Source organism: Pelophylax lessonae (genome assembly GCF_965119305.1).
Source record: "Pelophylax lessonae genome assembly, chromosome: 1".
In the NCBI taxonomy this organism is placed as follows: Eukaryota; Metazoa; Chordata; class Amphibia; order Anura; family Ranidae; genus Pelophylax; species Pelophylax lessonae.
In genome coordinates this window covers 812,844,844-812,858,825 of record NC_138768.1, presented here as the reverse complement: position 1 = coordinate 812,858,825, position 13,982 = coordinate 812,844,844, and positions in this window count along the sequence as shown.

Below are 13,982 nucleotides of genomic sequence, written 5' to 3'. Positions count from 1 at the left end.
CTCCACCTCCACACGATCACCCAGTGAAATGTATAGGTACCGCTTACCAGAACCACTGGACTCCTTAGTTATAGGGGGTCAAACATGCTTATTGATCCACATGAGATCCGACCTTGCACATCTCCCTCTCACATAGGCGACAGTGTGTAGCCAAATCGATGGAGTATTAAAGAACCAAGTCATAGATGGAAAGAAATGACAAACAGGCTCTCATGGTGCAGTATTACTCATCAAAGGATCATTTATTGATAAAAAATGCACTTACTACAATCCGAACAATGAAAAGCCTTAAGATCAGTTTCAGTTTGCTGGGGATAGGAGACGCCGCTCCCCGCCTGCGTTCCTTAGACCCGGAAGTTTACGGTCTCACATTCCCAATCTAAGGGTCTAAGGAACGCAGGCATGGAGCGGCGTCTCCTATCTCGCCTGTGTGAGAGGGGGATGTGCAAGGTCGGATCTGATATGGATCAATAAGCGTGTTTGACTAAGGGGTCCAGTGGTTCTGGTAAGCGGTACCTATACATTTCACTGGGTGATCGTGTGTAGGTGGAGGCTTTTTTGAGATTCACTCTTCTCAAGTCTGTGTCTCCATCATTGGCTGTTTGCTTAACCCTTTTTTTTTTTTGGACACTAGAGAGTTTTTTTGCACGAATGTTTGCACATTGGAATAATTTATTTTGTGTTTTATCAAGCTGTTGAGCGCCACATTTTTTCACTTTTTCAGCCTCATCAGTGTCCACCAGTGCAGCCTCATCAGTTTCCATCAATGCAGCCTCATCAGTCCCCATCAACGCAGCACCACCAGTGTCCATCAGTGCAGCCTCATCAATGCAGCCTCATCATTGCCCATCAATGCAGCCTCACCAGTGCATTCAAGCTCAGCCTCATCAGTGCAGCTTGATCAGTGCCACCTATCAGTGTCCATCAGTGCCACCTACTAGTGCTGCATATCAATCCAGCTTACTCATTGCTCCTGATCAGTGCTTACCATTGCCGCCACATTCTCTGCCCTGCTGACCCCGTCCTATGTCCCACTGACCCCCATCCTCTGCCCTCATGTCCCAGGGTCTGATAAGGAAGCCGCAGCCATTCATCGTGAACAGCTGTGGCTTCCTCATCAGACCCTGAGACAAGAACAGTATACTGTGGCTGGGGTGGGATACATTTAGATGGGGGGTGCCGATTTAAATCTTGCCTAGGGTAGCACAAAAATAAAATACACCACTGGACACTGATGCATTAGTGAGTAGTGGCAGTCATTAACCCCTTTGTGCTGCATTAGTTGTACCAGTGTCAGTGTTTATTAACCATTTCATGCTGCACAACACAGGGGTTAATTAACACTGACACTGGTGCCACTGTCACTAATGCAGCACAAAGGGGTTAATTAACTGCCACTGGTCACTAATGCATCAGTGGCCAGTGACAGTACATTAACCCCCTCCATGCTGCATTTTACAAACAGCATTGTAAATTAACCCCTCCCCTCAATGAGTTAAACACTTCAGCCAGTTCACACAAGGTGTATTATCAGCCTCTGAAACTCACTTGCACAAGGCTTCACTGCCTGGGCTGGCTCCTCGTGAGTATAGGGAGAGAACCTGAGGGAGAGGCAGGGATAGCAGTGCAATGGGGTGGAGAGATGTGAGGCTGCAGCTGTGCCATGAGGGGATCTAGGCTGCAGAGGGATTGCTGCTATGCTGAGAGAGGACCACGTGGACTTCAGATACTAGGGCAGGCTTGAGAGGGAAGACCTGAAATGTGGTGCGATCTCTCACCTTGCCTTTTAGGAACGGAATGTTGACCTAAGGTCATCTACATAGCTTCCTCACAGTTCTCAGCAGGAGCACTCTCCTCCGTCCTTTCTTCCCGCCTCCTGGCCTCTGGATGACATCACGCTCGGCCGGGACTAGGAAGCCCCTGTCGGGTGGAGATCACTCCGCCTGACAGGGAAGTGACTGGACTCACCAGTCAAAAAGGCCACTCGCTCCGCACCGCTTCCACCCCTGCAGACAGGCATGACACCCGCCAGCCGCCGCTACATTGTATTACAGTATACTTGCAGAGCTGCAGCAGAGCAGTGAAGCTCCGACCGCAAGTATAACACAATGTAGCGGCGGCCGGCGGGTGTCATGCCTGTCTGCAGGGGTGGAAGCGGTGCGGAGCAAGTGGCCTTTTTAGGAAGCATCACAGCGGCCTGGAGGGCAATTGCCTCCCTGCCCCCCGGCCCAGTCCGCCCCTGGCCATGAGTATAGACTAAGCCCTGGCAATGAAAGGAGCAAACGTTGTCACAGCAAGTAAGGGGAAATGTTCCTTAGGAAGGCAGATGGGTACAGCAAAAGTTCCCATTAAGTGACACTAAAAAATATCCTTATTCTTCAAAAATAATCCATACACATCCACTATTAACCGATTGCCAACTGCCCGCTGCAGATGTACTGTGGCAGGCAGCCGCTCCCAGGCAAATCACCTTACATGTACGCATAGGTGTGCGCAGCCCATTGCATTAGGGTGTGCACCCCAAATCTCAAGCACACATGCATGTGTGTGTCTACATGTATATGGCCCGGGTGCATTCATCTCCCTGCTGGCACAATAAAAGAGAAGTGCTTAAGCACTTCTCTTATGGCTGAGCTGGTAAGAGTGAGATCTTTCCCATCTCCCCGTTGGCACACAGAGCAATAATGCTAATGTTCACTAGGTGATTAGGGTGTGCCCAGGCACACCCGACACACCCTGTGCGCACGCCTATGCATGTACGGCGCTCGCTCTGGGGAGTCTAAGGGCGAGTGCGCGCCACTGGCGGAAGCTCCCTCCCCCACTTGTCAGCGGGGAAGTCAGTGCGTGTGTCAGGCAGCTCCGATTGCCGCCTGACACCCTCGATCTCTCCCCGCTGAGAGAGGACAGTTGGCTGTTGTAAACACAGCTTTCCATCCTTCTCCATGCAATGATCACAGAGACCATGTGATCCTTCTATATAGGATCGCATATCTCTATGGTCATCTCACAAGCCCACCCCCCCACAGTTAGAATCACTCCCCTAGGCTTACATTTAACCCCTTGATCACCAACAGTATTAACCCGTTCCCTGCCAATGGCATTATTACAGTAACAGTGCATATTTTTAGCACTGATTACTGTAGTTATGTCACCGGTACCCCCAAAAGTGTCAAAAATGTCAGTTAGGGGTCCGATCTGTCCGCTGCAATGTCGCAGTCCCGCAAAAAAATCGCAGGTCGCCGCCATTACTAGTAAAAAAAAACAATAAAAATGACATAAATCTTTGCCGTAGTTAGTAGACGCAATAACTTTTGCGCAAACCAATCAAAATACGCTTAGTGGGATTTTTTTTACCAAAAATATGTAGAAGAAAAAAAAATCTGATTTTTTTTTTTTGAGAATGTCAAATGAAGGAATGTGAAATATATAGTTTTTTTTTTTTTCTTTCAAAATTGTTGCTCTTTGTTTGTTTATAAAAGTGTCACTTAGTGTCCATCGCAGTGTTGCAGTCCTGCTAAAACTTGCTGATCACCGCCATTACTAATAAAAATAAAAATGACATAAAAATATCCCAGTTTGTAGACATGATTACTTTTGCACAAACCAATCAATATACGCTTATTTTTGTTTATCAAAACCATCTAGCAGAATACACATTGGCCCAAATTGATGAAGAAATTTGATTTTTTTTTTACATTTTTTATTATTAGATATGTTTTATAGCAGAAAGCAAAAAACTTTTTTTTTTTTTTTTTTAAATTGTCAGTTATTTTTTGTTTAGAGCACAAAAAATAAAAACTGCAGAGGGGATCAAATACCACCAAAAGAAAGCTCTATTTGTTGGAAAAAAAGGACGTAAATTTTGTTTGGGTACAGCGTCGCACGACCGCGCAATTGTCCGTTAAAATAACGCAGTGCCGAATCGCAAAATAGGGCCTGGTCAGGAAGGGGGGTAAAATCTTCTGGGGCTGAAGTGGTTAAATGGCCTTGCAAACAATTTTTCATGAAAATGTTTCTTGCTGTGTTCATCTGCGTATTTGTAATGCCCTCTGTGAGCTCCCCATTCTTTTCTTTTTCCCTCCACTTCTATTTTGAACAAGCGGTCATGTAACTATTTTATGCACCCTACACATTGCATAGTCCATGGTCCATCTTGGGAGGAGCAGGAGAGGGTCCCTATGTTCCCTGAACTGTACAGTGGGACAAGCAATTTTATGTGCGTCACCGGCGCAAAACAAATAGTGGAAACGCAACCAATGTGTGCTTTCCTGCAGCTAAAATGACTTCACTAAAAATCGAAAGTGTGTACCAAATAATTCTATAAGTAGCTGCGCTAACCGATACATAAATGAATAGTGCTCAAATCAACATAAACACAAATAATTAAACCATAAAATAGTCAACACCACTGGTGATGTATAACAAACCGAAAATGAAATAAAATGTCCAGTTCTGGACTGGAAGGATTTTCCCCCTTACTGACAGGGCATTTTTTGCGATTCGGCACTGCGTTACTTTAACTGACAATTGTGCAGTCATGTGACGCTGTACCAAAATAAAATTGATAAAATTGTTTCCCACAAATAGAGCTTTCCTTTGGTGGTATTTTATCACCTCTATGATTTTTATTTTTTGCGCTATAAACGAAAAAGGAGAGACAATTCTGAAAAAAAAAAAAAAAAACAATATTTTTCACATTCTGCTATATAACATTCCCGAAAAAAAAAAATTAAAAATCCAAAATTTTCTGTATTCTGCTACATATGTTTGGTAAAAAAAAGAAAATCGCAATAAGCATATTTTGATTGGCTTGCGCAAAAGGTATCACTTCTACAAACTAGGGGAAAGATTTATGTCATTTGTATTTATTTATTTATTTTTTTTACTAACATTTTTGACACTTTTGTGGGGACCAGTGACATTACTACAGTAATCAGTGCTAAAAATATGCACTGTTACCGTAATAATGACACTGGCAGGGAAGGAGTTAACCTAGGGGTGATCAAAGGGTTAATTGTGAGCCTAGGGGAGTGTTTACTAACTGTGGGGGGAGGGACTTGTGAAATGGTCATAGAGACCTGAGATCTATACAGAAGGATCACAGGCGCTCTGTGATCATTTTAGAGAGAACGGTCGGCTTTTTTACAACATCTGACTCTCTCTCAGTGGGGAGCGATCGCGGGCGTTCAGCGGCTATCGCGGCCGCATGTCCCATGAATCGGCATCCCCGCTGCCTAGTGGGGGCGGGAGCGCGCCACTGGCGGAACGTGTTTGCCCGCCCCAGCACCACTCCCACTAACCGACGTACCAGATTTGTGCAGCTGAGCCAGCCTGCCGCAGTATATGTGCATGGGCGGTCGGCAAGTGGTTAAAAAAATCCATTCCGTGCCAATAGTGATATCTTGCATATGGGTCTTGAGGCCCCTGTTTGGACCTTTTCTGTGGTCCCAGGTGTGTACAACGATATTCCACTGGATATTATGGTCACTTCAACAAGCTCCCCTCTCATGCACTTATATAAACAGATACATTTTTTTCTATTCAGCACTGTGCTATTTTAACTGGCAATTGCTTGGTCATGCAACAATGTGCACAAATGAAATTTATATCCTTCTTTTAACACAAATAGAGCTTTCTTTTGGTGGTATTTGGTCACCACTGATTTTTTTTTTTCTAATTGTTTAAATAAAAAAAGACCAAAAATTTTACCTGAGCCCCATCTCATTCGAGCGATGTGCACGAGAGCAGCGGCTCTCCCGGGTCTCTTCCTCCTCATTGGCTGAGACATTAGCAGGAACCAACAAACTCTCAATCACTGCCAGTGAGCCAATGAGGAGAGAGGGGGCTGTGAATGGACACACAGAACAGTGGCTCGAGAGCAAGCCTGCTCGGGTACCCCCATAGCAAGCTGGGGGGGAAGGAGCACCGCTGGGGGACCCCAGAAGCGAAGGATTGTGGCTGCTCTGTGCAAAACTGTTGCACATAGCAGGTAAGTATAACATGCATTTTTTTAATTAAATCTACCTTTAATATCACTTTAATGCAACGCAAGTTACCCTGTGACATAACACACATTAATACACATGCATTACCATATGGCACAAATGTACATGGGCCCTAAAGATTCAGCTGCTAGTCACCTTGCCCATATAGGGAGTAAGAAGAAATTTACATTCAGGCAGGGATAAGCTCCAAAAATGTCTTTTATCGCTACAAAAACTGATACTTTTTCGCAGATAAACAATGATTGGAAAGATTTGATTAAACAATTCTCCCAACAGCAGAGGTATTTTAGCATTTTGACAACATCGCATTTAAATAACAGATTTAGAGCACAAGCTTCTCTTTGCTTTGACTCAAGCTTGTCAGTATCTGACTTGGTTGTTAACATTCAAATTTATACTTATAAAAACAGTATAAATGACAGCATTTATATACATTTTTTTTTTTTTTGCATCATTCAAGCTGTTTCAGATGATGTATGTAATGCTTCTCAGAAAAACAAGTCTTTAGCAATACCTGTCTTAGACCTCATACTGAATATAGTGAATCCTGCAGGGACCCTGAGACCCTCTAATAATAAAAGAGTACATGTCTCTGCCCTCATATTAAATTTGGTGGATCTTGTGGAGACTCCAAGGCCCTCTAATAATAAAGGCGTACCTGCCTCAGACCTCTTACTGAACATGGTGAATCCCTTATGGCGCTTTTCCACTGCATGGAACCGTACCAGTTCGGCCTGCTTTTGTGCTTTTCCACTGCTGGTACCGCATGGTATAGGGTCGGAACGGTTCGGTACGGTACGGTATAGGTTTGCTTTTCCACTGCATGGAACCGAACGGTACGGCCCTGAAAAACAGTACCTACTCGATTGTGGTTCCAACAGGTACCAAACTGGTACCATATCCCACAATCCTTTGCATGCAGTCACTACTAGCCACTGATTGGTCAGAGAATCCCACCCACCCCGTTGTTATCCCACCCACTTAACTTAGTACTACTTTAGTGGAAAAGCAAACCTATACCATACCGTACCGAACCGTTCCGACACTATACCATGCAGTACCAGCAGTGGAAAAGCAAACCAGGCCAAGCAGGGCCGAGTAGAGCCGACCTGGTACGAGCCGGTACTTGCGGTGGAAAAGTGCCATTAGAGACCCTTGAGACCCTGTAATAGAAAATGTGTTCCCGTTTCCACCCTCATACTGAATATGGTGAATACTGTGTGTAGGCAGAGGCAGTTTGGCCTCCCCCCCACAGGTGGTGCTGTTTTGGCACCAGAGGGAACCAGAAAAAGACGTGCATGTATGGAAGGAGCACCAGACCAAAAAGATAAATGAGTCCAAATTAATTTATTAATATTGTGTTAACAGACAGGCAACGTGTTTTGGGGGTCAAAGGAACCCCCCCCCCCCTTCATCAGGGCCACAATAAAATATTATATAATGTAAATATAATTGTAACTGATACAATCATAAGCCTAACAATCATAAAACATCATGGATAACATACATACACAAACGCAAATTCACAAACAGGCATACATGCAATGAAATGAAGATAAAGAAATGAGGGAATATCAGATATTAACCACTTAAAGCGGAGTTCCACCCAAAAGTGGAACTTCCGCTTTAGGGAGTCCTGACCCCCTGACATGCCACATTTGGCATGTCATTTTTTGGGGGGGGGGAGCGGGTACCTAGTTTTGACAGGTACCCGCTCCCACTTCCGCTCGGAGCGCCGCGGCGCCCTGAGCGGAAGTTCTCCTCTCCCCCTCCCTCCCTGCAATCTTCTGGGACACGTCAGAGGTCCCAGAAGATTGCCGGCCAATCACGGCGCGCAGCGCGACTCGCGCATGCGCAGTGGGTACCCGGCTGTGAAGCCGCAAACTGTAACAGCCGGGTGCCCACAGCAGTGATGCCGGCGCCGAGGGAGAGGATCGAGGCTTCCGGCGGCCGCATCGCTGGACCGTTGGACAGGTGAGTAAATGGCTGGAACTCCGCTTTAAGGACTGGAAGGTTTTAACTCTTTAATGACCAGGTCATTTTTTGCAATTTGGCACTGCGCGACTTTACCTGATAATTGGGTAGACATGCACTACTGTACCCAAATGAAACTTATGCCCTTTTTTCCCCACAAATAGAGCTTTCTTTTGGTGGTATTTGATCACCTCTGCGGCTTTTACTTTTTGTGATATAAACAGGGATCCCAACCTGCAAAAACCCTGTGCCGCCACACCCTTATCGCTCTGCTGCGCCCCCCGCACTAATTTAACACAACTAGAGGATGATCAATTGAAATGGAATCAGTATACAGATGCTTACTTCTTCTGAGAGATATTAAAGGAACACTCTAACCACCATGACCACTTCAGTGATTTGAAGTGGTCATGGTGGTAGGAGTCAGAAACACTGCACATGCTGGGATATTTACAGTTATGTGCTGGGGGATAGTTACACCCCTAGCACATGTGACTTAGGCAGCCAGAAAATGTCATGTCCTTATTCATACATATATGAACAAGGACATGACATATTATGACAAAACACAACTAGTTATTAAAAAACATATTGCAACAATTTACACACGCTAATGCACATACCTTTTCTACTTATTTTGCAGACTGCTGGCTGGTACTGCTGGTGGGTACTGCTGGTGCGGTTACTGCTGGCGGTTACTGCTGGTGGTTACTGCTGGCGGGTAATGCTGATGGGTACTGCTGGCGGGTAATGCTGATGGGTACTGCTGGTAGATAGTGTTGATGGGTAATGCTGGCAGTTACTGCTGGCAGTTACTACAGTACTGGCAGGTACTTTTGGCGGTTATTGCTGGCTGGTAGAGAGCAGAGCCACTGCTTCCTGTATGGCTCCTGTCACAGGCGGAGTGCATTTCATATCACTCTGCCTGTGACAGAGCCGGAACTATACAGGAAGCAGCGGCTCTGTCACTGACTGCAGACATCCTAAGTTTCCCGCGGCAGCCGGAGAGATTGCACGACACTTGCCGGTGTCTGTGAGCCGCCGACCAAAGGCGGGAGACTCCCGCTAGTCACAGGAGACTTGGGATGTCTGTATAAACGAAAAAATATTGACAATTTTAAGAAAAAAATATTATTTTTCATTTTTTATATGATTATATCCAATAAACGTAATTTTTGTCATACATTTAGACCAAAATGTATTTAGCTACATGTCTTTGATGGGGGGGCTACAATCTGAAAACGACATGTATAGCCTGTTGCCCTGTCACAGAGCTTATACATCTTGACCCCATATCTGGCAAGCTTGCTGGGGAGAAGCTGTTTGAAAACAAGGCAGCCAGAAAATGTAACCAGGGACTCATCAACGCAGACAGCTTGTTGGGGGTATACAAGGCTGCAAAATTTAGCTTGAAGTGATTTACCAGGGGCCACATTTTGTGGAGCTGGTCATATCCAGGGTAACCCTGAGGACCACAGAGTTGATTGTGATTGAAGTGCATGAACCGCAAGATTTGCTCTTATCTACTCCTGGCCATGGCAGCAGAGAACACGAGCATATGATATATTGGGTCAGTGGACCATTATGACCGCAACTCACTCTTTTTAGTAATGCCCATGATGAGGGATAGGCCCAGAAAGGTTCTTAATTCGGAAACAGTGATACGTTTGGACGCAAATTCTCTGGCAAGGGTCAAATTTGGATTTGCGGTGATAAATTGATCGGTATGTAAATTCCTTTTGTCCACAATAGATCTGTACAGATCTTCTGTAAAAAAAAAAAGCTCATAAATACCAAGGGGAGTAAAATTGGCTGTTTCCACCTGAATTCCATTTTAGTCAATGAATGGGGGAAGTATGGTTGCTTCAGAATTGGTGGGATCCCAATCAGGATTTGAAAGCACATCAGGAAGGACACTATGGGCTCTATGGGCCTGTTTTTGATTTCTTGGTGGCTGTGGGACACTACTTGTGCTAGCCACCGCACCAGCTTAAACTGCACTTATGGGACTCGCTACCGCACCAAGTGATACTGCAGTGCTCGTTTGTCTACAACCAGGATGTAATAGGCCGCTGGTGCTTGCCAGTTCACCAGAAGGTTGAGCGGCACTAGTACCGACACTCTGCTGAATATGAGAACCATGTGATTGTTGCACCTCAGCAACAGAAGAACGGGGTTAGGTATGCCTGACCTTAGCAGGGACCACTACTCCATCATCAGAGCTATCTGTCAGGGTTCCGCTGCTCTCTACAGGTTTGAATACTAAGCCTAATTCTGACAGTGAGGCTTCCCCATCACTCTCATCTGTCATGCTCAGCATCATGTAGGCCTCTTCACTAGTGTACCTCTGTTTGGACATTTTGGCCAATGAATTTATAGCTACCTAGTATGACTCACAGATACAAAAGCACCAGGTTGTCAAGGACTGTTTGAACCGCTACCAACAAATGTAACTGCTAGCGCTAGCAGAGATCAGGTCTGACTCTGCTAACGCTGTAGTTTTGTGTGCTGTGTATTGGAAGTAGAAGTGACAGTAATCTGCTGATACTGCATTTCTTGCGGGCTGGGGGAGGGGCTAAACGCAGGTGCTGGCAGGTGTTGGGGCTGATCCTGCTAACGCTGCATTTTGCGAATGCTATACTAGGGACACTAGTATAGTTCTGATCTGATCAAAGATATTGATCTGTTCAGACACTATACTAGTAATGGAGGTATTTAGTGTGTGTGTGTGTCACTTACAATCAAAGGGTTAAAGTTTTTTACTAAATATGTGGTGGGCAATCTGACGCTATCCTGGATTGACGCTAACTAACATTAACGCTAACTGATGTCATCTGTGACACTAATACAGTGATCAGAAAAAGATCTGTACACTATAATAGTGACACTGTGACAGGGCAGTGAAGGGGTTAACTGGGGGTGATCAGGGGGCTACATCTTTATTAGGGGATATACAGCAGGTACCCTAAACCTATCTGGGACAGACACTAGCTAGCACTAACTGTCGCTCACACTAATTTGCGTCACAAGTGACACTCATACAGTGATCAGTAAATTATCTGTATACTGTATATAGTGACACTGTGACAGGAAGTGAAAGGGTAACTGGGGGGCGATCAGGGGGTTAAATATGTGCCTATGTGTACTGGTGTCAGTGTAGTGCTTGTGTACTCACAGACTGATGTTTTCTCCTCTCATGCTGGAACCGAAAAGGGTTCCAGGAGAGGAGATTGCATAGTTTCCTATGCCTGTGTTCACATTACACAGGCACAGGAGGTTCTGCCATTAGTCAGAACTGATCACCAGGTCCAGGCCATAAATCACTGGCCTCAACCTGATGACTGATCGGTTCTAAACTGAATGAGGTCATTGTGGAACAGTGCGCACGCCCCCTACCCCTGCGCCTGACCGACATACAGTTACGTTGATTCATGCAGCTGAGCCAGCTTGCTACAGAAAAACTGCGGTGGGTGGTCGGCAACTGGTTAAAGTGATTGTAAAGGTAGAAGGTTTTTTTTTATTTCAATGCATTCTCTGCATTAAGATAAAAAGCTTTCTGTGTGCAGCAGCCCCCCTCAGCTCCCCTAATGCTTACCTGAGCCCATCTCTATCCAGCAATGTTCCAGGAGTGTGTCGGCTGCCCGAGACTCTCCATCCTCATTGGCTGAGACGGCAGCACAGCGCCATTGGCCCCCACTGCTGTCAATCAAATCCAGTGAGCCAATTAGGAGAGAGGGAGGCGGGGCTGGGCTGCTGCTCTGTGTCTGAATGGACACACAGAGCTGCAGCTCGGCTTGGGTGCCCCCATAGCAAGCTGCATGCTGTGGGGGCACTCAACAGTGGGAGGAGCCAGGAGAGCAAAAGTCTGCAAAACCACTAGAAAGGGCAGGTAAGTATAACATGTTTGTTATTTTTAACCCTAAAAAAATGAGACTTTACAATCACATACGTGATAAGTGATCTGAAATTAATAATATCAGATTCTACATGCTTAGTAGATGCCATTGCACCATAATTTATATAACTCAAATAATACACATGAAAACAAACAATTTAATATATTAAAAACAATTAAAAAACCTCATGGGATAAAAGAACTATTAAAAAACAACAAAACCTTGATATAACAGTCATCAAAGAAAAAAAAATTCTACATCTTTATATGCTATGCAGAAAAAAGGGAGGCTAAGGGGAGCTTTTGTTCCTCTGAGGCCTCCGTAGGTGTAGGGGATCGAAACTTTCTGCCTCCCAAACACTCTTGCCATCACGCTGTCTATCAGCCACCTCCTTTGTCAAATATCCGGTATCATTGTGTCTTGATCAGGGGTCAGACTTGAAGACCAGTTGCTATAGCAATAGCGAGACTACCACCGACCAGAAGGATAGGTACACAGGCAGTCACCCTGGCGGATGACACAGGTGGGGATTCTAAGTACTAACTGGTGTTCAGTAGAGCTGATGGTTTTGGCTGCGTGTTAGTACCTCAGGATTGCCCCACCAGGAGGTGAGCAAGCCAGGGTCCAGAAGCGGATAAGCAGGTAATTATCAAACAGAAGCCTAGACAGTAAAACAAGCCAAAGGTCAGTAACGAGTAAGATACTGGCTGAAGAGAGCACAATAATGTGGCAAACAGGAAGTTCAGAGACATGGCTTAAATCAGGAAGTTCATGGGAGAAGCAAAGAGTTCAAGGCTCAGCAGAAGTCAAGGCACAAGGAGGGGTTGTCCAATGGGTCCCACAGGGCACTATCCAGCATCTCTGGTAGCTCAGCAAGAAGAGTCATTGCCAAACACAGCAGAGGTCCTGGGTTCAAGTTCAGGACCTGACACGTAGGCTTGCTCATGTGTCTTCTACCGTGTAGAGACTATGCAATAACAATCCTACTGTGAGGAACCATTACGCTGAGTTGGCCATGATATTTAGGCCCTGGAACTACTAGGAGAGCTTGTGCTGCTATTCAGGTACCAAGTTTGTTGCTTAAATTTGTTCTAATACAATGTGCCCCATTCCTTGATCTTTATGTGCAGTTACTCCATGTTGGGTACCAACCAGCCGGTCCCACCTGCATTTTGAGACCCTGAATACATAATCTAAATATAAAAGTTTACCTGTCTCAGCCCTCAGATTGAATATGGTGAATCCTGTGGAGATACTCTAATAATATAATTGTACCTGTCTCATCCTTTATACTGAATATTGCAAATCCTGCAAAGACCCTGAGACCTTCTAAGGTAAAAGTAGCGGGGGGGGGGGGGGGGGGGGCAGAGCTGTGAACTCAAATTCAGATATCTTGCCAGCCCTGACCTGTAACAAACTAGTGGATCATTCAGTCTGCAAATATCAACTTGAAACTGAAATACTGATCATAAGTGAACTATTTATTACCAAGTAAAAAAAAGACACTTAGAATAGACAGAACACATAGGGGCCAGAGTAAGAGCATGCAAATTCTTCATGTCCAAGAAATGAGAACATGAACCTTTCATTATTTCTGGGGTAAAATATGTCTGTTTTGCAATGGTCTATTTATAATCTGTTTAGAATAATGCCTTACACATCCAATTCCATAGAGAACTGGGCTAGCAGGTCATTTGTTACACTCGTATGTGAAATAGATACTGTGCGGTTAATGCACGGAACACTTCTTACACAAATTACAGGGTTTACTAAAATCATGTTTACTATTCAGCATATTTTCCAAAGTTTATATATTTTTTAATATTCAGTCAGGGGGCCTTAGTCCTTATAACAAAAAAAGACATTATATCAAAAGCAATTAAAGCCCAAAACTAAGCTTCAATATTTATTATTGCGATGCAATGAGGCTGCATACACAGTAACTTTCTTTTTTTTCTATTTATACTGCATCATGAATTAAAAAAACTCTATGCTAGCTGCATGCTAGACAATGGCGTCCCCAGTGGTCTCTCTCAAACACTTTCTGTGCCCAGTGCTCCCATTAGAAGCGCTCATGCTGCTTGAACAGTACATTGATTAGAGCACT